Source organism: Eulemur rufifrons, chromosome 7, assembly GCF_041146395.1.
Source record: "Eulemur rufifrons isolate Redbay chromosome 7, OSU_ERuf_1, whole genome shotgun sequence".
Classification (NCBI taxonomy): Eukaryota; Metazoa; Chordata; class Mammalia; order Primates; family Lemuridae; genus Eulemur; species Eulemur rufifrons.
The window spans coordinates 247,105,330-247,127,195 of NC_090989.1; positions in this window are offsets into that span (position 1 = coordinate 247,105,330).

A 21,866-nucleotide genomic window follows, 5' to 3' on the forward strand; every position below is an offset into this window, starting at 1 on the left:
CTTCCTTTTTTGTTCTCTTTCTCACTTTTTTTCCCTACTTCTTCCGCCACTGAACCTTGACTAACCAACAAACTACAAAGCTTATAAAAACAACTTTTAAAAGAACTATTCTGACAGTTATTGGAATGGTATTGTACCAATGATCCTTAGCAAGAAAAATAATTTTCAACCATTCCAATAGCAAGTATTATGGCAGCCAAGGATGAAAATTACTAATTGTGAGCCATTCCACAAGGACAGGTACCCCTCTTATCTCCTCACCCTATAAAATTTTACCTCTGTGTCAACTTGGAGAATTACCCAGTCTTCAGGTTCTCCCAAATGTACATCAGCAAAATAAAGCTTAATTGCTTTTGGAATCACTTACATTATTATAATACCTTTTGACATCATTTATTATCTGCCTCTCTCCATTAGAATGTAAGTTTTTTATTGTCCTTATTGTTAGAAACAATCTTTCTTGTTGACCACCATCACCAGAACTTACAATAATGCCTCTCCCATGGTAGGTGCTCAATAAATATTTGTGGGCTGATTTCTTTTTTAAAAAGTTACCAGGTTGTTCCTAATATCCAGCATGATTGGTTTGTACCTATCATGTGGACTGACCATATGTCCTCCTGTTCCTTGACTTTGCTACTTGGAAGAGACTGTTTATTTCATACTCATGAGTTATCATGTTCTCAAATGCAGCCCCAGTCAATGAAGTTCTTTATTGTCCTATTTGCATTGGTTTATGGCCTTAATAACCATCTAATCCTGCCAATGGCAAAAGCACAGTAGCTCTTATGTACAGAAAAATAAAGCAGGGCTAAAATTTACAGACACTTCAAAAAGAAAGACACAAAAACTCTCTGGAAGCGTTCACTCAGGAAAAATGGTCCCTCAGTATTTTGATAGCCATGCCCCTGGTAGTGAGCACTATTCTAAAAACCATCAAATACTCCAGGGCTCAGGAAAGCTATGTTGCAGGTCACTGAAGAACTCCACAAGAAAATTCTAAGCTACCAGTCAGAGGAAGGAGGATCCTAGCTTGAGTTCTGCCATGTGTATTGTACCCATTTTGCTTTGTGGCTTACTATTTCATCTAATTATCTCCTTCTCTATCAGAGAAGATAAGACTGTTATTATGACTTTGGGCAACATCAGTCTATCAAAAGCCAGATATCAGGGCTAGAGCTAATTTCTGTAGCAAATGTGCCAGGCATAGCTATTACCCGCTACCTAGAGAGCAAAGGACAAAACAGGAGCTCCACTTTCCTCCAGGTACAAAGCCTCATCTAATGGCAAAGAGACTGAGCGGGGCCAGACTAGAGCCAGGGGGAATAGTTAAGAGGCCATTATATCAATCCAGGAGCAGAGAGGATGGGAGAATTGGATATATTTGAGAGCTAAAATGGAGTTACAATTAATATTTAGTGCAGAGGATGACATATATGAACATATTTTTTGAATACCTGTTATTTTAATGCCTCAATAAACTAAGCACACAAAATTAGTTCCAACCATAGGTATCAAAATAATGTTTCCTGGTGACAAAATTATCTTTAACCATTCCCTCCTCTGTTCTACCACTGTACCTTATACAGACCTCAACTGTATGATTCCAAGGCCAATTTCTAAGAGTAAAATTTAAAAAGTAGCCAAGGTCTACTTACGAGTATATATGTTTTTCTTCTAGAAATTTAAAATGCATGACTGATGTTTGGGTTAAACTAACACTAAATATATTTGAGAGCACATTCTAATTATTTTTCATTGCATTCATAAGTAACTTGGAAATTTTCCCCCATTTTAAATTAGGAGAAAATCACATCATATATAATGCTATATGAGCTGTGCAAAGTGAAGATTTTCTTTCATTTACCTTTTAAAATTGGATTATCTACCAATTATTCCAATCCTCCAAGAAAAATTCACACATATTTTTAGTAGAATGTGATTTCATTGTAGGCTATTCTTGCTAAGTCAAACTGACTCATGAGATGAAGTATGGTTAGATAAGTTCTACATAAAGCAGTAAGAAGTGGCAACAGAATAGCTTTCTGCCTCCTAGGTGACTGCTTTTACCAACATCCAACTTGATAGTGTACTTCTTTCTTCCAACCAACTTCAGGAACAAGATATCTCAGTTACTACCAGTACATTTCCTCAGCATGGATCATCACGAAAGTAGCTCATGCCCTTGGATATACTCAAGTATATTCAAAGCAGCTTTAACATAGCCTCTGCGACTAATTAAGTTAGGTGCTTACAGATCTTTAGAGTAGATAGAAGGTTCTTCCTCATTCAGAAGTAGAGTAAGACTTTATTGATTTCCTGTCAGTGTATCTTCATCTCCAGTACCTAAGTCATGTCTATTTCCAGTCTAGAATGCTGGTCTTGTCCACTGTGAAGTCTATTTTCTAAGTATACCAAGTCAAACCTAATCAGTCCACCCTCATGGTAGCCTTTAATCCCAGTCTCATATGTCTTCAACTCAAACACTTCTTTTGCTGGCCTCATCTCAAACACTTCTTTTGCTGGCCTCATCCTCCTTTATAAAACCTATTTCCTTTCTCCTTTCTTATCTCCTTTAACTCTTAAATTCCACCCCCACCTCCCGCCCAAGTCACCAAGGGCACAAGAAAATGTCTTGTATTGAAGTACCAGGCAAATTATCTCCTATAGCAATAACATACCAAGGTAAACTACCTAAGAACATGCAATGTTAAAATATTTATCATAAGTTACTTAACAAAAAAGTTGAAAATTCAAGGCCAATGCCTTCAAGAAATATAAGTTAAGGTAAATATTATTTAAGGAACTAATTTCAAGTAGAGAGAAACCCACCATGGATGTTTTTTCTATCATCATGTAATATGGAATTGCCATTATTTTGCCCAAGCAAATAAAACAAGGTAGGGAAAATTCAAGCCTGTCACCTGATACTACCGTGATCAGAGATTTGAGCAAAGCAAAAGGAGAAAAAGGTGGAAGCATGTTGTAGTATCTGTGAAACCACACACATTTGGACTGGAATGCTGGATCAACCCTCAAAGTGTCACTCTGGGTAAGTTACTTAAACTCTCTGAGCCTCAATTTTGATTTATACAAAATTAACATAAAGCTTTTGAAAATTAAACATTAAATGTATGAAGTACCTACTGCATGGCTATGAGACAAGAGGATTTTACTATCTGAGAAATTCTGAAATATTCATAGCTGGAGACTTGTATTCATGGATTTTTGAGGTGATGAAACTATAGGCATCTTTAATTTTGGCCCTGATTTCTATTTCTCACCCAGTTGTTCACCATCCTATCTTCATGTACACCACATGACAGTCAGTACCAGTGCTATGCTCATGGTGTCCCATATGGACCACAAGTATTTCTTCTTTGTCTCTACTCATTTTTATCTTTCAGTACAACCTTCACACATCTTTTTTTTAATTTCAGCATATTACGGGGGTACAAATGTTTAGGTTACATATATTGCCTTTGCCCCACCCAAGTCAGAGCTTCAAGCTTGCCCATGTCCCAGACAGTGTGCACCACACCATTAGGTGTGAAAATGCCCATCCCCTCCCCTCCCACCTGCCTGACACCTGATGAATGTTACTACTATATGTGCACATAAGTGTTGATCAATTAATGCCAATTTGATGGTGAGTACATGTGGTGCTTGTTTTTCCATTCTTGGGATACTTCACTCAGTAGAATGGGCTCCAGCTCTATCCAGGATAATACAAAAGGTGCTAGATCACCATTGTTTTTTGTGGCTGAGAAGTACTCCATGGTATACATATATCACATTTTATTATTCCATTCACGTATTGATGGGGACTTGGGTTGTTTCTACATCTTTGCAATTGTGAATTGTGCTGCTATAAACATTTGAGTGCAGATTTTTTTTTTATAGAATATTTTTTTTTTCCTTTGGGTAGATGCCTAGTAATGGAATTGCTGGATCAAATGGTAGTTCTATTTGTAGCTCTTTGAGATATCTCCATATTACTTTTCATAGATCTTAGAAGACACTATATTTATATCATTTATGGTGTTCCTTCTAATTATTTATTTCTTCATTTTTATAATTTAGTCTTTTATGTATTTTTTTATTATCTCTGCATCTAGGTAGTGAGTTATTTCATGACAATCAAGGGAGTATAATAAGCTCTGAGAAGCAAAACGCAATGGTATGCATGGTGGATATTTATAAATATTTTCTGATTGACTTTTTGAAAGTCTGTTAAATGGAGTAATAAACAGAATTTCATAGTTATTTAAAGATGTGGATGAAAGGCAAAACATGGACATTTGAAGATGATGTAAAAGTAGAGTGTGGAAAACTTTTATTTATTAATTCAGCAAACATTTTTGGGGGAGCTACTAAATGGTCAACACTTCATTAGGCCCTGGACTACACTGTAAATAAGATAGATATATACCAATGCCTATAAAGGAGCTCTCAGTGTAATAATAGTGTTAAATATGTTCAAAAGTACAATTTATTGCCTTAAGTACTATAACAAATATAAACTTAGGGCAATACAGCAACTCAACCATGAAAAGAAACCCAAGAATATTAGAAGGTTAAAATGTAAGTTCTTACAAATAAACACTGGGAACTACTAATGAAGTTATTTGATCACCTAAAAGTCATCTTTGTGTGATTTCCCTTTATATATAGCTACTTTCAAGTTTGTTCTAATTAAGACAATGTCTCTTTGCTCTTTTTCAGTATACAGGGTTTGGGGTGGAGATAAAATATCTGGAAGTTCTTTAGATATTAGCATGATCTGAATGGCTGGCAATGCATGTGGGACAGGTCCTGTGTATCCAGTAGCAAATATGTATGATGCTCTTACCTGTTTCAGTGATGTTCTGTAGACTAAATAATGAGAGGTCTGAGTTGTTCTTCCTGCAATGAGGCAAGCTGGATAAATGCAATGCGCCAGGCCAGTGCCTCATTTTCTTCAGTGCCTTTTCTATCAGACAACTGCAAAATATATAAATTCTCCTAAAAGCCATTTGGCCAGTGCCTGATTCTTCTCTGGGTTAGTCAGACCTTGAATTGACTCGGATTAGAATATTAAAACCCAGTGATTATTTTCTTAAGTAACAACAACCCTAATAGTTTCTTTTTCTCATTATGAACAGTAACAGAAATAATATATTTATTATAATTATTTGGAACACTCCTTTTGAAGAATTTCATTCAAATATAAGAACATTTTATCTGAGCTGTAAACTCTAAAAAGTAGCTGCTTTAATTCCTTTTTAAACATGAGGAGACTTACTGAAAAAGAAGGTAAGGTGAATGAGGATGTATTATATATGCAGACAAGGTGAAATTTGCAGACATCTAATACACACTGTAAATGTCACTCTCTACTAGCAGAAAGATAGCTTTATTTTAAAAACTTAATAAAACACGTAACTTGGGAATACTGGCAAGGAAGCTATTTCCAATGTCTTAATGTAATATTCAAATTTGGATTTTTAGTGCAATTGGTTTCTAAAGTAATAATGTGGATGCATATCCTTTTTTAACTATTAAATGCCTCAATTGATTATTAAAACATTTCCACTGTAATAAATTCATATGCATATTCATTATTTTATTGATTTACTTATTAATAAATACATATGAAGGGACTTTTAGGTACCAGGCTTTTTTTTTATTCACTCAATTATCAATATCTACCATTTGCCAATCACTGTTTTAGGATTGAGGAGTACTCCAACAGGAAAAAACAAACAAACAAACAAACAAAATAGTGCATGACCTTTAAATGTTTATAGTCTGGGGGAAGTGAAATAGAGACATGGACAGCAATTAATACAGGGGGCAGTGATATCACAAATACACCCTGTTACCGATTGAATCACACTGTCCTAAGGCTAATATTACAGATATTTACATACACTTCTATAGAATCTGGTATTACGTTACTCTGATTTGTGACAAACTTGTTCCAGACTAAAATAAAATTGTACATGCCTTCTTGATATATTCACACTCTAGTTACTGGATTTCTGCAGGTAGAAATTGAACCTGTAACTGTTTCCAAACGCAGAATAAGATTCTATGTGGTAAAGGTAAGCTGAATTTGCTGGGGATCTTCATAACACAAACATTTGGGGAAATTTCAGTGTCCGGTCATGGAGTTCCATTTAAATCATGCCCCTGATTAAACCTCACAAAGCATGCCAGACGCAGAGGCCAGATGCAGACTCACCTGGGTGGAATTTGATTAGATTTGGTAAGTAGAAAGATACTTAATGCAATTACCTTCTGATTAATTAGAGGCCACAGTTTGAAACAGTCAAGTTATTTTCTAGATACAAATCTTTCAGTATTAAATGCATCATCTTAACTAGCATGAGTTATGGGACGTGTCTCACAAGGGTGAGACAACTGTAAATCACAGATGAATGATGTGCAGAATTTAGGACAAATGAGATCAAACTGTAGTTTACCATTTCTTTTAGGGCAGTTTTTTTGGAAGGTCTCCAAATCAGGTATTTCAGAAGGTTCTGGCTTGATTAAGAATTCTATTTGATGAAAGATCAGATGGTGAAAACACTACTCCTTCTACTAGTGAAGCATATTTTCATTCTGCTGTCAGTTCATACCAGAAAAAAAATTGTATTTCAAATAAAAAGCATTATAAGTTATCTTAGACCCTGTACTATACTATAATAACTATGCTCTTTTGGCTTAGATCAGATTTAATAATCGAATTTGCATCAACTATATCCTAGAGATGTTCAAGAATAGAATAGGAGACTTTCAGTTAGGTATGGGTTTGAGAAATACGAGAAATTTGGATCCTTGGCTAGGAAATTATTTGATACCTCTTTCAGTGCTTCGTATTTGCTAGTAACCAGCTCTAAAAAGCTATATGCAATGAGTTTACTTTTACTTTTTGCATACCCATAACAATATACATCATTTTCAATATTTATAATCTAACTCCCAGGAACTGACAATATGTACTCACTCGCACCTTAATTATTACACATGGATTGTTTTTTATAATAGTTGTAATCCCATTTACTATACTTTCCTATATGAGTCTCAGAAGTAGGAAAAATATGTGGCAGGGAAGAAGAATGTTGACCTGCAAGACGTGAGGTACACTTTACTTAAGTCATAAAATAATGGGAACAAACTCTTTCACAGATATATTTAATATTTTGTGGGGCTAGTTTTAAATTTTCTTCAGGAATTTTTTAGATTAGTGGTCTAGACAGAGAAGGTATATATGTGATAATGATTGATTATGTTCAACACAAATAGGATATAGTAGAAGAAATTTACTGATTTTTACAGTATAGTTAAATTCCCGTAACACAAAATCATGAAAAGGTGTTTAAACTCTTAAAACTTTTCTATCAGAATTAGTTTTCAATCTACTTAGAATTGCTCATATAAACACTATTATTTTATGAAATCACATTTTTGAGTCACATTTGAATACCATCTGCAATATTTCTAGCACGGGAGACAGAATTTTTGTTTTCAATCCTGATAACTTCCATCATATTTGCCAGCCCACAACATTTTTACTAGATTTTCTAGGACTCGTTGTTCTTTTCTCCTATCCCATATTGGCATTTCAGTTAAATAAAGGCAAAGAGGGGAGTAGGGTTTGATTACCAGTCATCAAAATTGACAAAGAATTATGTGACTTAGTCTTGATATAATTAAGAAGAAAAGGCATATGTTCATGCATACATGCCAGCTCTGAGTAATATTAATACAAATGTTCTGCAAACACAAAGATGAATAAGAACTGGTCCCCACCTCAGAGGACTCACATTCTAGTGAGAGAAACAGATGTAGAAGTATGTTCAGGGGCCAAAAAGGGCAAATATGAGCCAGATAAACACAGCAGGGGAGGACAAACACCGTGGAATAGCAATGAAGCAAATGGGGAAGTATGTGCATAGGAGGTGTGAATCTCGAGAGAGAAAAAGAAGTTGGATTGTGACCTTCCCAGGATACGTTAAGACTTCGTGGTTTATCCCTAAGAGGTTGGGGATGACATATTGAGAATTGCTTTTGATGTAGGTTTTGAATGGGTGGAAGACAAAACTGAAGTCAGGGAGATTTAATAAAAGACCACTGCAGAAAGCTGGGCACGGTAGCACATGCCTGTAATCCAAGCTACTCGGGAGGCTGAGGTGGGAGGATTGCTTGACAAAAAAGACTACTGCAGGAAAACATTTTCAAAAAGAAAGAAACTATTATACAGGAGTCTAGGTGAGAAAGTATTGGGCCCAAATTACAGGCGTGACATTGGAGCTGGAGAGAAGCAAATGGATTGAAAAAAACACTTTAAAAATAGAAAAGATGTAGTGATGGTGAGATATGGCAGGAGTGATAGAGAAGATTGCCAGGTGCAGGGAATTTAAATAATGATAGGGCAAGTTTGTGAGGCTAAATGATATTTCACTTTTGTCCAAGTTAATTTTGAGGTATTTATGAGACATCATTGTAAATATCAACAATGAAACTCAGCACATTTTCAGTTGCAAGTAAATAATGCAGTATATAAATGCTACTAGTATTGGATAATTTAACCCCACGTGAACTCCTCAGGTGTTGGTGTCAGAGCTGTAGCAGTAATAGCAGCAAGGAGGGGCTTTTTTGAGGGCTTCTTCAGTTCTGTTATTAATGCTGTCTGAAGACATAATTTCGCAGTAACATTTGCAATATAGTCACCATTCATGAGTTGCTATGGTGTCTGTGGTATAATTGCTAAGAGTTCTTGTCTTTAGCTCACCTGGGAAAGTCAAGCAGACTGAAATGAATTATATGCCTAAAGTTTTTTTTTTTTTTCCCCAGTAGGACTCCATGGTTCATGTCATCTACATACATTCCTTATTAATAAACAGATGCAACCTTGAAACTCACAGCTTCTCACCCACTTCTTGCTATGGATCTCCCAAGTTTGGCTCTTAGAACTTCCTGTCTGGATGGTTCTTCATTCCTTACTGGTTTTCCCACCTCTATTCACACACTCATCTCAAATCTGTCATATTTTGTACAATTCTTTTTCCCTGTGATATATTTATTGAATAAATTATTAAAATGAATAAACTTGCAAAAGCTGGATTTACCTGGTTTAGGTTCCTTAAATGCATTGTTCTACACCTTTTTCCTCATAACCAAACATTTCAGTGACTTTCCATTGAATAGATTCAGAATTTAGATTCAGCATCTTTACCCTGAAATTTAAAGGCCTTCCACAATCTTGTTCCCAGTTACTTTCTGAAACATCTCTTTCTGTACTTGTTCTTGCAAATGCTTCTGTGCAAAGGATCCATTTACTTCCGCCTGAACAAGTCATATGTTTTTCTCCTGAACCTCTGCCCTCAGCATATTCTTTGGCCAAAATGTCCCACTTCATTTTCACTACTCTTCCAGATTCTTAGTCTTTCTTTGCAACCTGGCTCTAGCTCCACCTCCTTCGTGAAGTTTCCATGAAGCCTCCAGCCCACCAAGACCTCTTCTTTCTCTGCATCTCTGAAGTATTTATCATCTACCCAAGCTTCCTACTATCATGCATAGTGTCGCCTCTTTTCCTTTTTACAATATTACACATCTGCTCTGCTTGTCATTGGCATAACCCTCCTTGACGGTAAAGCAGACACTTAAGCAGACAGAAATTGAAAATGTTTCATATGGCCCTGTGGCCATGCAAAAAAGATTCTCAGCTAAAGCCTCCTGATGATGGTGGCAGTGATGCAGTTTGGCACTAACTGGCTTTGGTTTAATAATTAGGCTGCATTTTGAATGTGTAAAATGTAGCCTGCATATAGAATTCTACTGCTAAGAGTGTGAAAGTGAGGTTACCCTCTGAAAGGTAATTCTCCAGTAAAAGGCACTCAATATGTAGATGTTGCCTTAAAATTACAATGTTTCTCTGGTCAGAGAAAAGTATCTAGAATTTGCTTGAATAAAAAAGAATATTATAACCTAATCTATGATACTAACATATCCAAAGATGGATATGCTACTGGTGGTTATGATTTGTTTAGATTTAAATACAGGGAAGCTCACAGAAGATGTTAGCATGTTCATAGGCTGGGGAGGAGAGAGAGGAAAGAAAAGGACTTTGGCATAAGAGGTGGATGGGGGAAGAGAAGGAGGATGGGTGGAGGACGTGGAGGAGGAGGGAGAGAGGAAGGGAGAGGAGAGAGGGAGAAGGAAAAAAGAGAATGAGAATGTATTAACATTTGGTCAAGGCTTATGTTCTTAACACCAAAGTTGTAATCTGTTGTAAAAGGTAGCTCAAAACCATTCACTTTCCTCTGATTACCAACAATCCTCTAATTATTCGAGAAAGGAGTGGGTCCATGTGGCATGCAAACCTAAACTCTCTTTGAGTCCCTGCTCAGCAACAGTCTTTATCATAAATTAATATACCAGCAAAATTTATTTGGCTACAAAACTCTTTGTAGATGGAACATTTACCTCCAAACTAGTGTTTGATAAAATATATGTCAGAAAATGATCCATTAAATTGCTCTAGTACTTTCTTTAAAGAAAAGGAAATCCTATTTAGATGAATAACAAAGTACTATTTAAATGATTTTTAACTTGGCCCTTTATGCAAATATTCAATAAATCATAGGTATATAAATTTACATACAAAATTATGTCAGGAATTATATGTGAAGTTTGTCCATAAGTATTCTGCTCTTCGATGAAAGGGGAAACCAGATGGTTGTCAACATTATCATCAGCAAACATTTGTTCAGAGGCCTAAAAATTCACAATTGTTCAAGGCCTAAAAATTCACAATTGCAAAGATGTGGAAACAACCCAAGTGCCCATCAATATATGAGTGGATTAATAAAATGTGGTATACGTATACCATGGAGTTCTACTCAGCCACAAAAAACAATGGTGATCTAGCACCTCTTGTGTTACCCTGGATAGAGATGGAGCCCATTCTACTAAGCGAAGTATCACAAGAATGGAAAAACAAGCACCAAATATCCTCACCATCAAATTGGTATTAACTGATCAACACTGAAGTGCACATATAGTAACAGCATTCATTGGGTGTCAGGCAGATGGGAGAGGGGATGAGGGGATTGGTATATATACACCTAATGGGTGTGGTGAGCACCATCTGGGGGATGGACATGCTTGAAGCCCTGACTTAGGTGGGGCAAAGGCAATATATGTAACCTAAACATTTGTACACCTGTAATAAGCTGAAATAAAAAAAATTAAAAAAAAAAAAAAAGAATCAGGGCCTATCATAGCACTAGTAGCAATAGGCCCTTCATAAAAAGAAACACTATGGGTTCTAACTCTTAGCTACTTTCAAATTCATGGAAAAGCAAAATATACACATGCAACAAGAAGTAAATTATACAATATAATACGAAATTATTATATAGTAGATCAAATCTCACATATACAATAGCATAGAGATTGAATTGTTAGTTTTAGGAAATGAAAAAGAACTTAATATAATGAAAAACTCAGGTTTTATAAAGAAGAGATATTTGGAGAAAAACTCACCTGGCAAACATTAGCTGAGTGAACCTGGGTAAATTACTCAATTCTCTATGTCTCAGTGTCTTCATCTTGAATATGCATATAACTCTGTCTACAGTGCAGAGTATACACACTCTTGCACAAAAGACCTATGTTGAGCCTGATATTTAATTTAGGGTAGTTATTATTATTATTTTATGGTTACTGTCATGTTGGATTTAATAGACAGAGACATGATATATTTAGAGGTATGGTTATCCTTCTTTACCTATTTCTGTGGAAGAGACTCTGTATAGATTATCTCTAGCAGTATCTTAATTTCATACTAAATCTTTTACCCAGAATGAATAAATCCTTTCTAATGAAATGTTCCACTGCTCACTCAGGGGTTTTCTAATCATTCAGTTCAAAACCTCTTGTACACATTTTATCAAACTGTCAGCCCCTGGCATGATTTTGCTTGCCTTTCCATTCAACTCCGTAGTCTTTCACTTCAGTGCTACTTTCCCAAGCACAGTACATCCCTGAGTCCCTTTGCCAAATCTTTGAAAGCTTTCATTCAATGCTGGTTAATTTACCTTCTACCTCTCATTACAGTTTTCTAGTCTACATTCTCTTCCTTTACGCCTCAGCTGATGATCTAGATTCTGCCTTCACTGAGAAGACTGGACCCACCCAAAACCAACAGTCTACAAAGCACTGGTGAGAAACTCTTGGAATTGTCTTTGGTTTATTCCCATTCTTCTCCTAATATGGTTTTAGATGGCATGTGGTGGATTAATCATGACAGTTATTTTTTAAGTATTATTTGACCATGCTAAGTGCAGTTTTAATTCTAACTTTTTAAAATCAATGATAGTCTCTTTTATAAAATATAGATTATAAGAAAAGGTTAAAGGCATAATTATAGATACTCCTTGATTAATGTCAAGGACTCCCAAAGACAGTCTCTGTGAGTGTACATTAGAGTAGTATTTCCAAATTAGAGATTTATGACAATAGATCAGGATGATTGATTTTCTGCTCTAAGATATATGTTAATATTTCATTTAGTGGCTTTCAATGTATCGTATTGATTCCAAAGACTATAATTTTGGTAAGGAAAACCATTCTGGTAATCTTTGGTTGTTAAGAAAATGCTGTTCATCTCAATATCAAGGCAGCCAGCAATATGACTATAATAGGAACTGCAATGTATTACTAAAAAGAACATTATCTCAAAGTCACAATCCTAACCATAACTCACATAACTGTCATTGTTCTAAGAAGGAAGTTGTTGATAGAAATAGATTAGACTTGGATAGAGAATCCAGAAATGAATCCACATATCTATCGTGAACTTATCTTTGACAAAGGTGCCAAGAACATACAGTGGGTAAAGGACAGTCTCTTCAATAAATGGTGCTTGGAAAACTGGATATCCACATGTAGAAGAATAAAACTAGCCCCTTATCTCTTTCCATATACAAAAATAAAATAAAATGGATTAAAGACTTACATTTAAGACCTGAAACTATTAAACCACTAAAAGAAAACTTTGGAGAAATGCTTCAGGCCATTGGTCCAGGTAAGGATTTTTTGAGTAATGCCCCCAAAGCACAGGCAACCAAAGCAAAATTGGAGAAATAGGATCACATCAAGCTAAAAAACTTCTGCACAGCAAAGGAAATAATCAATAATGGAAGAGATAACTTACAGAATGGGAGAAAACATTTGCAGACTAATAAATAGAATATATAAGAAGTGCCAACAATTCAATAGGAAAAAAAAATCAAATAATTCAATTAAAAAATGTTAAAAACATCTGAATAGACATATCTCAAAAGAAGACACATAAATAGCCAACAGGTATATGAAAAAATGCTCAACACCATTAGTCATCAGAGAAATACAAATCAAAACTACAATGAAAAATATCTACTCCCCCCAGTTAAAATGACTTTTATAAAAAACACAGGCAGTAGTGCATGCTGGAGAGGATGTGGAGAAAGGGAAACCCTTGTATACTGTTGGTGGGAATATAAATTATCACTATGGAGATAAGTATGGAAGTTCCCCCCAAAACTGAAAACAGAACTACCATATGACACAGAAATCCCACTGCTGGGTATATATCCAAAGGAGGGGAAATCAGCATACTGAAAAGATATCTGCACTCCCATGTTCATTGCAGCACCATTCACAATAGCTAAAATTTGGAATCAACCTAAGTGTCCATGGCTGGATTAATGGATAAAGAAATTATGGTACATATATACAATGAACTATTACATAGCCATAGAAAAGAATGAAATCCTGCCATTTGAAATAACATGGATGGAACTAGAGAACATATGTTAAGTGAAATAAGCCAAGCTCAGAAATACATCTTTCTCATGTTCTAACTCATATGTAGGAGCTAAATATTAAAAACAATTTCTCTCATGGAAACAAAGTAAAAGGATGGTTACCAGAAGCTGGGGAGGATAGCAAGAGGGGAGGGAGATAAATTTGGGATGGTCAATGGGTGCAAAAGTATAGTTAGATAGGATGAAAATATTTCATACAACAAAATGGCTATAATCAGTAAGTTAGGGTACACTTTAAAATAATTAAATAAGTGGAACTGGAATATTCCTAACACAAAGAAATAATAAATGCCTGAGGAGACAGATAGCTTAATTTCCCTGGTTTGATTAATTCACATTGTATGCCTATATCAAAGCATCACATGTACCCTATAAAGATACACAACAATTCTGCACCCATAATTTGAAAACATAAAGAAATAAATTAGACCAAGATTTTCTCAAAGAGGCTGAAGAAGAAAAATGCTTATTAAAGTGAATAATAATAATTACTACCACAGCAACTACTACTTATTGAGTGCTTATGAGGCATCAGGCATTCTGCTAAGCACTTTGCTTAAATTATCTCATTTACTTCTTAGACCAAGGGTAAGATTTGGCTTTAAACAAATTAACTTCTAGGTAGACCTGCTACAAATGTAGATTTTACATAATACTACTACTAATAGTAATAACTTATTTATAATGTATCAGATACTCTGCTGAGTGTTTTATATCAATGATCTCATTTAATCCTCACTATTGCACCCTGAGGCTACTTCTAATATCTCCATATTACTGATTGGAAATTGATGATCACAAAATTTGTGATCAGAGCTAGGATTCAAACTCAGGCCTTATTAAAGCCAATACCTATAAACTTGATAGTTCATAGGCCAGTCACAATTTGCTATAAACTGCCTCCTCAAAAAAGAGCAGGATATCTTACTGTGATGGTAACATTCTAGTAAATTCTATCCAGAAGAATGTATACACCCAACAGTTAGAAAATGACAAATCTTTCTCCCAAGCATTTGAGATGTATAAAAAGTAAAAATGAAAAGTTTGTGGAAGAGAACTATATTCATTAAAGCCAAAAGGACATGTAATAAATGTTTTTCCTTTTTTTTTCTACTTTTTTTAAAATTAAATCCTCCATACTATCATATATTGTATGGGTACTATTATATGATACTCTGTTACTAAATAATGGCAGTATTGATAACCATGAGAGGGTAAGACAGTCTTTTTTTTTTTTTTTTTTTTTTTTTTTTTTGGAAATATCATTTTCAATGAGTTTCTTTTTTTTTTTTTTTTTTTTTTCTTTTTATTTTGTTTGTTTTTCAGCTCATCAAGGGGGTACAAAAGATCAGGCTATATACATTGCCCATGCCTCCTCATCCCCCCGAGTCTGAGCTTTAGTTGTGTCCATTTCCTAGACAGTGCACATCACTCTCATCATGTAGGTGTGCACTCCTCCCCTCCCCCCACCCCATCCCCCCCCCCCCCCCCGAGAGAACTTCAAACGTGTCCATTCCCCAGGCAGTGCGCATCGCACTCATCAAGTAGGTATACACCCATCCCTTCCACCCAGCCCTGACCTCTGTCCAATACCCTATTGGTGTGAATCCCAAATGTGCTCTCAGGGAAACCAGTTTGCTGGTGAGTACATGTGGTGCTTGTTTTTCCATTCTTGGGATACTTCACTTAACAGAATGGGTTCCAGCTCACTCCAGGAGAACCAAAGAGATGCCATATCGCCATCATTTCTAATAGCTGAGTAATATTCCATGGTATACATATACCACATTTTGCTAATCCATTCATGAATCGATGGGCATTTGGGTTGTTTCCACATTTTTGCGATTGTGAATTGTGCTGCTATAAACATTCGGGTGCAGGTGTCTTTTTTATAGAATGACTTTTGTTCTTCTGGGTAGATGCCCAGTAATGGGATTGCTGGATCGAATGGTAGGTCTACTTGAATCTGTTTAAGGTATCTCCACATTGCTTTCCACAGGGGCTGCACTAGTTTACAGTCCCACCAGCAGTGTATGAGAGTACCTGTCTCTCCACACCCACGCCAACATGTATAGTTTTGGGACTTTTTGATAAAGGCCGTTCTCACTGGAGTTAAGTGATATCTCATTGTGGTTTTGATTTGCATTTCCCTGATGATTAGAGATGTTGAACACTTTTTCATATGTTTGTTAGCCATTTTTATATCTTCTTTTGAAAAATTTCTATTCATGTCCTTTGCCCACTTTTTGATAGGGTTGTTCGATTTTTTCTTACTAATTTTCCTGAGTTCTAAATAGATTCTTGTTATCAGTCCTTTATCTGATGTGTAGTATGCGAAAATTTTTTCCCATTCTGTAGGTTGTCTATTTACTCTTGTGACTGTTTCTTTGGCTGTGCAGAAGCTTTTTAATTTGATCAGGTCCCATTTATTTATTTTTGTTGCTGCTGTGATTGCCTTAGGGGTCTTCCTCATAAATTCTTTGCCTAGGCCAATGTCTGTAAGAGTCTTACCTACATTTTCTTCTAGAATTCTAATAGTTTCTGACCTAAGGTTTAAGTCTGTTAACCACCGTGATTTGATTTTTGTGAGGGGTGAGAGCTGTGTGTCCTGTTTTAGTCTTCTACATATGGATATCCAGTTTTCCCAGCACCATTTATTAAATAAGGAATCTTTTCCCCAGAGTATGTTTTTTTCTGCTTTGTCAAAGATTAGATGGCTATATGAGGATGGTTTTATATTTGGATTTTCTGTTCTGTTCCACTGGTCTGTGTCTCGGCACTTGTGCCAGTACCAGGCTGTTTTTAGAACCACAGCCTTGTAGTAAAGTTTGAAGTCTGGCAAATTAATACCTCCCATTTTGTTTTTGTTGTTTAATATTGCTTTTGCTAAACGGGGTCTTCTCTGATTCCATACAAAGCGTAAAATTATTTTTTCTATGTCTGTGAAAAAAGATGTTGGTAGTTTAATAGGGATTGCATTGAATCTGTAGATAACTTTGGGCAGTATAGACATTTTAACAATGTTGATTCTACCGATCCATGAGCATGGTATGGTTTTCCACCTATTTACATGTTCTGCGATTTCCTTCCTCAGAGTTTCATAGTTCTCCCTATAGAGGTCCTTTACTTCCTTAGTTAGATATATTCCTAGATATTTTATTTTCTTTGTTGCTATTTTGAAGGGTATTGAGTCCTTAATTTGGTTCTCCGTTTGACTGTTATTGGCGTATATGAATGCCTCTGATTTGTGTGTATTGATTTTGTATCCTGAGACTTTGCTGAATTCATTAATCAATTCCAGGAGTCTCTTGGTTGAAATCTTGGGGTTTTCTAGATATAACATCATATCATCAGCAAAGAGTGAGAGTTTGATCTCTTCTGTCCCTATTTGGACTCCCTTGATTCTGCTTTCTTGCCTGATAGCTCTTGCAAGGACTTCCAATACTATGTTGAAAAGTAATGGGGACAGTGGGCAGCCTTGTCTGGTTCCAGTTCGAAGTGGGAATGCTTTCAGTTTTTCCCCATTCAGTATGATGTTGGCTGTGGGTTTGTCATATATGGCTTGTATCATTTTTAGATAGGCCCCGTCTATGCCTATTTTTTTGAGTGTTCTTATCATAAAAGGGTGTTGAATTTTGTCGAATGCTTTTTCTGCATCTATTGATAGTATCATATGGTCTTTATTTTTGCTTCTATTTATGTGATGAATTACATTTATAGATTTGCGTATGTTAAACCATCCCTGCATCTCTGGGATGAAGCCCACTTGGTCGTGATGGATTATTTTTTTGATAAGCACTTGGATTCGATTTGCTAGAATTTTATTGAGAATTTTTGCATCTATATTCATAAGAGAAATTGGTCTATAGTTCTCTGTTTTAGTTGCATCTTTTCCTGGTTTTGGTATTAGGGTTATGTTGGCTTGGTAAAAAGTGTTGGGGAGAATCCCATCCTTCTCTATATTGGAGAATAGTTTATGTAGGATGGGCACCAGTTCTTCTTTGTAGGTATGGTAGAATTCAGGTGTGAACCCATCTGGTCCAGGGCTTTTCTTTTTGGGAAGGTTTTTTATTGCTGTTTCGATTTCAGATCTAGATATCGGTCTATTTAGGAATTCTACTTCTTCCTGGTTGAGCCTGGGAAGGCTGTGTGTTTCTAGGAATTTGTCCATTTCCTCCAGATTTTCTAATTTGTGTGCATAAAGATTTTTGTAGAATTCATATATGGTATCCTGTATCTCTGTGGCATCAGTCGTGATTACTCCTTTTGTGTTCCTGATGGAGGTTATAAGAGATTTTTCTTTTCTGTTCTTGGTTAGTCTAGCCAGAGGTGTGTCAATTTTGTTTATTTTTTCAAAGAACCAACTTTTGGTTTTATTAATCTCCCTTATGGTTTGATTGTTGTCCTTTTCATTTAGTTCTGATTTAATCTTAATAATTTCTCTCCTTCTGCTGGGTTTGGGATCGGTCTGTTCTTCCTTCTCCAGCACTTTGAGTCTATTCATTAGATTGTCTAATTGTAAGTTTTCTGTCTTTTTGGTATAAGCATTTATGGAAATAAATTTTCCTCTCAGGACTGCTTTAGCTGTGTCCCACAGATTTTGATAGGTTGTATCTCCTTTGTCATTTAATTCAAAAAATCTTTTGATTTCCGACTTAATTTCTTCATTTATAAAATGATTGTTCAGGAGAAGGTTATTTAGCTTCCATGACTTTGAGTAGAAGTGAGGATTTCTGTTAGGGTTCATTGTTACTTTTATTCCACTGTGATCTGAGAAGATGCATGGTATAATTTCTATATTTTTAAATTTTTTAAGGCATGCTTTATGACCTAAGATATGGTCAATCTTGGAGAATGTCCCATGAGCTGATGAGAAGAAAGTATATTCAGTGGTTTTTGGGTAGAATGTCCTGTAGATATCAGTCAGGCCCATTTGATCGAGAGTTGTATTTAAGTCCACTATTTCTTTGTTTATTTTTTGTTTGGAAGATCTGTCTTGAACTGTCAGTGGCGTGTTAAAATCTCCGGCTACTAACGTGTTGTTATCTATCATTTGGTTGAGATCAAGTAGGGTTTGCTTTATGAATCTGGGTGCACCTAGGTTGGGTGCATATATATTAAGTATAGTTATGTCTTCTTGTTGAATTGTACCCTTCACCAGTATATAGTAACCATCTTTGTCTTTCTTTACTTTTGTTGATTTAAAAACTATGTTATCGGAGATTAGAACCGCCACGCCAGCTTTCTTTTGGGTTCCATTTGCTTGGAATATTGATTTCCATCCTTTTATCTTCAGCCTAAATGCATCCTTGCAGGTTAGATGAGTTTCCTGAAGACAGCAGATACTTGGCTTATATTTTTTTATCCATTGGGCCAGTCTATGTCTCTTGAGTGGGGAATTCAATCCATTCACATTTAATGAGAGAACTGATAGGTGAGACAGATTGCTTTTCCTCAAGTTGGGTTGAATTTCATTGATCTGTTTTCTCTCTTGAGCCATTATGATAATTGGGTTTTTATATTTATCTCTTGATTAGTGTTACATTCGAGGGTCCTTCTTGTGCTGGACCATGTGTAACTCTGTTTTGAGTACTTCTTGGAGAGCTGGTCTTGTCTTGGTGAATTCCCTAAGTTTTTGTTTATCTGAGAATGTCTTAATTTCACCTTCATATATAAAACTGAGCTTAGCTGGATACAGGATTCTAGGCTGGGCATTATTCTGTTTCAGAAGAGTGAGAATGGGGCCCCAATCTCTTCTTGCTTGTAAGGTTTCAGTTGAGAAATCTGGCGTGATTCGGATGGTCTTTCCTTTGTATGTTACTTGATTCTTTCTTCTTACAGCTCGAAGAAGGGCCTCTTTAGTGGATATTTTGGTCAGTCTAATGACTACATGACGTGGTGTCTTCCTATTTGGTATGAATCTCCCAGGGGTTCTTTGAGCTTCTTGAACCTGTATATCTAGAGATTTGGCTAGGCCTGGGAAATTTTCCTCAATTATATCTTCAAATAGTTTATTCAACCCTTGCTTATTGTCTTCTTCACCCTCAGGAATGCCGATTACTCTGACGTTAGGCTTCTTCACATAATCCCACATTTCTTGTAGACTGTGGTTAATTCTCATGTTTGTTTGCTTCAGCTCTGTAACTGACTTGTTTAATTGGAACGTGTTGTCTTCGATCTCTGAGATTCTTTCTTCTGTTTGATCTACCCTGCTCTTGAGACTTTCCACTGTGTTTTGTAGCTCCTTGAATAAATTCTTCATTTCCAGGAGTTCAGTTTGATTTTTCTTCAGAATTTCAATTTCTTTGGTGAATTTTTCTTCCAAGTCCTGGATCTTTTTTGTGGTTTCTTTATGTTGATTATCCATTTTTACTTGCATGCTGGTCAGCGTGTTTATGATCCATGTTTGAAATTCTTCCTGTGACATGTTGCTATTTGGAATCTGGTTTGTGTTAATTGGTGGTGAACTAGTAATCCTCTTTGAGGGTGAAGTTTCAGCTTGATTCTTTATACTTCCAGAGTTCTTTCGCTGAGCCCTTCCCATCTGGATGAATCCTTAAGATTCCTTCTTTCAGCTTTAGTCTGGAAAGGGGCAGGCCGTGAGCGCCAGGTAAGCTGCCTCCTCTGTCGCTAGGGGGAGCCCTTCGCGTGTTGTTCAGGGTTTTGCTACCTCCGCTGGGGGGGCTGCTCCTCTTCCTCTCCCGAGGTGGTTTCCGTCTCTCTCTCTCAGACCTTTCTCGCTCTCTCTCTGTCCCACGCTGATTCTCCGTGGGTTCACACCGCCGTTCTTGTGGGGGAGTGAACCTCTAGCGTTGTGGCAGTCCGAGACCCATGCCTTCCACTCCGGGAGCACGAATCCAGGAGGTCACCACCATTCCGCCATCTTCAATCCACCGTAAGACAGTCTTTATCAAAAAAATGGATAGGGTGAGCCTAATACTAACTGGTCCTACTAAAAAGAGAGAGATTTGCTTCCTACTGTTAAAAACATAGAAGTTTGATCTTAAGCACAGGTTTTGATACTCAGTCAATCATCATACATATTTATTGAGTATGTATTAGGCTCTGGAGTTAGGCCTTAAAGAAGAAAAACAAAGATCATGGTCTCAAGAGTTACCTTTTAGTGAATAATATCTACATTTCCCTAGTCTGCATATTTAGAAAGAAGTTTTTGGATTTTTCCCAGACTGTAAGAGAACTTCTCTGAAAATAGATGATTCAGTCATATAAAATATACTGACTCTCAAGTCTACTGGGAGCCTTACAACAATGGCAATTTTCAATAAAATAACTGGAGTGAAAATGATGCTGTGAGTAAGGAGATTCCTCTGCGAGAGGTGTTAATGTGCCCTGGCTCATAAGAGGATTGTATCGAAGCAAGCTGAGCTAAAGTTCACATTCTTGTGTTTTGTGTCTTCTTTAGGCTCCCTTCCCTAGTTATTTTCCATAGCCTTAAAGTGTTCCCTATTATTTTGACCACATGTGCATTGTAATGGAAGAGATGTGATACTTTCAGCAGAATTACTTAATTAGGTTTAAGTAAGCAGTACGTGCCAAGTAGGCTAGGTTTGCTTTCTAGCCATAAAAATGTGCCTGCAATGCATGCTGTGTTCCCGAGGAGGAAACATAGTGATTGATGTGATGATAAAACGATGAAGGGAAGGATAAAGCCTGAGAGAAAAAAAGTCTCAGAAGAGAAATAAAGTAGGGTAGCAGCTGCCCTCATCTTAATTGAAGCATAAATTTTAGGAACAGGATTTGAGCTTTAATTTTAAGCACATATTGAGAGAGACTTTATTGTGTGTATGTTTGTGTGCACGCACGGATGTGATGAAAAACACTTAAGTTAAATTTTTTTCATCCTTTTTATGAAGGGTTTCTAAACTATTTTTTTAAAAAGGAAAAAGTTGCATATGTAGAAGTGTACTGATTATCACTGGAAGGCATTAATTTAGTCAGCATTTAACAGAGAATAGCAGAATCCATGACGGACAGGAACTGTTCTAG